Source organism: Ovis canadensis, chromosome 4, assembly GCF_042477335.2.
Source record: "Ovis canadensis isolate MfBH-ARS-UI-01 breed Bighorn chromosome 4, ARS-UI_OviCan_v2, whole genome shotgun sequence".
Lineage (NCBI taxonomy): Eukaryota > Metazoa > Chordata > Mammalia > Artiodactyla > Bovidae > Ovis > Ovis canadensis.
The window spans coordinates 53,542,928-53,545,577 of NC_091248.1; the positions used below are offsets into that span (position 1 = coordinate 53,542,928).

The 2,650-nt window shown below is 32.9% G+C and overlaps 1 non-coding gene across 1 annotated transcript; it reads left to right on the top strand.

Moving 5' to 3' along the window:
* The first annotated feature begins 2,093 nt into the window (after positions 1-2,093).
* TRNAS-AGA (transfer RNA serine (anticodon AGA)) lies at positions 2,094-2,175 on the top strand. Its single transcript has one exon. It is a non-coding gene; the product is annotated as a tRNA-Ser (tRNA).
* The last annotated feature ends 475 nt before the right edge of the window (positions 2,176-2,650 follow it).

The following is a 2,650-nucleotide window of genomic DNA, read 5'->3' on the forward strand; positions in this document are numbered from 1 at the left end:
ATATTAGCAAACCAAGTTTAATAATACTCTAAAAGGTTCATATAACATTATTGAGAATAACACATTTCAGACACGCAAGCATGGTTTATTTTTCATAATCAATTACTGTGATATACAATATTAACAAATTGAAGGGTAAGAACTATATAATCTGATTAGATGCAAAGCACTTGACTTAATTCAATATCAATCTATGATTTAAAAAGTATAATAAAGTGAGTATACAGGTAATGTACCTCAATATAACGAGCATATGTGACAACCCTGTGGCTAACATCATATTCAATGATGAAAATTGAAAGCTTTCCCTCTAAAATCCTCAACAAGACAGGGATCCTTACCATTTTTGCCTTTACTCAATATTATACTAGAAATCCTAGCCAGAGCAATTAGGCAAAATAAAAAAATAAAATACATTCAAGTGATAATAGAAGTAAAACTGTCACTTTTTGCAGATAACAAGCTATTACATATTGAAAATCATTAGAACTCTACTGAAAAGCTGTTAGAACTAATAAATTTAGTAAAGGTGTCAGAAATATAAAATGAATACACAAAAATATATTGCATTTTATACACTAACAATGAGGTATTAGTAACATAAATTAAGAAAATAATCCCATTTATAATTATATCAAAAAGAATACAAAACACAACCATATAAAATCTATGGAATGCAGTGAAGTAATAGCCATACATGCCCTTCTCATAAAACAAACAAAAAAACCTTTTTATAAACAATCTAACCTATCACTGAAAAGAATTAGAAAAAGAAGAACAAAATCTAAGGTCAGTAGAAGGAAGAAAATAATAAAGATCAGAGAGGATATATATAAAATAGAGATCCACAAAACAATAGAAAAAAAAAATCAATAGAATCAAGAGCTGATTCTTTGAAAAGGGAAAGAAATCTGACCAGGGGAAAGAAATCCTTTGGCCAGGGTTATCAAGAAGTAAAGAGAGAGGACCCAAGTAAAATGAAAAATGAGAAGTAAAAATTGATACTGCAGAAATATTACAAAATATAAGAGGATAGTATGAATAATGATATGCCAATAAATTTGACAAACTAGAAGAAATGGACACATTTCTAGAAACATGCTGTCCACCAAAATTGAATTAGGAAGAACTAGATAATTTGAACAGATAGATCACTAGAACTGGAATGAAATCTGTATTTTTAAGGGAAAATCTCCATAAAAATATGGAATAAAAAAACTGGAGCATTCAGTACCAGATGGCTTCACAGGTGAATTCTACCAACCTTACAAAAAGAACATATACTGATCCTTCTCAAAATCTTCCAAAGACTGAAGAGGGAAGGGCACTCCCAAAGACATTCTATGAAGCTATTAGCACACTGATACCAAAACCAGACAAAGACATTACCAAAAAAATATTAGAGGCCAATTTCTTTGACAAGTATAGATATAAGAAGTCTCAGTAAAATACTAGCAAACCAAATTCAGCAACACACAGAAAAGATCATGTACCACCACCAAGCTGAATTCATCCTATGGTCACAAGGATGGTTCAACATATACAAATCAGTGCAATACATCAACAGAGGGAAAGACACAAAAACATATCATTTCAATAGTGCAGAAAAAAGCAGTTGATAACATTTAATATCCTAGTTTATCCATTCATGATAAAATCTCTTATTGAAGTGGCTACTGAGGGAACATATCTCACCATAATAAAAGCCAGAGATTGTTATACTAAGCGAAATAACTCAGAAAAAGAATGATATTGTTTTTATGTGGAATCTAAAATATGACACAAACAAACTTATTTATGAGACAGAAAAAGACTCAAGAGACATAGAGAACAAACTTGTAGTTGCCAAAGGGCAAAGGATGTGGATGAGAGATGGGCTGGGAGTTTGGGATTAGAAGAGGCAAACTATTATATATAGAATGGATAAACAACAACGTCCTATTGCACAGCACAGGGAACTACATTCAGTATCCTGTGACAAACCGTACAGAGTATGAAAAATAATATAAAAGAGAGCTTATACATATATATGTATAACTGAATTACTTTGCTGTACAGTAGAAATTAACACATTGTAAGTTGGCTATGTCTAAGTAGCCATGGCTGAGTGGTTAAGGCTATGGACTAGAAACCCATTGGGGTTTCCTTGCACAGGTTCAAATCCTGCTGACTACACATCTTTCCTATTGAGACCTAAGCAGCTAGGAAAGAATGCTGTTGCCCTAAAGAAAGAAACTGGATTGATCTCCAAACTGGCTCTTTATGTTTGAAAGGCCCCAAGCATGCAGACTGTACCCTAAACAGCATGGAATCTTTTTGTTTTTGTTTTGGCTTCCCAGATGGCTTAGTGGTAAAGAATCTGTTTGGAAACACAGATTTGATCCCTGGGTGGGAAAGATCCCCTGGAGAAGGAAATGGCACTGCAGTCCAATATTTTTGTCTAGAAAATCCCATGAACAGAGGAGCCTGGCAGGCTACAGTCCATTTGGTCACAAAAGAGTCACACATGACTCAGTGACTAAAAAACAAAAGCAACAAATCAACTGTATTTCAATAAAATAAATTTTAAAAAGGAATAAAAAATGTTAGGATTAAATGCAACCAAGGTAAAAAAACCTGTAACCTTAAAGATTGAAGAACAGATGCAATC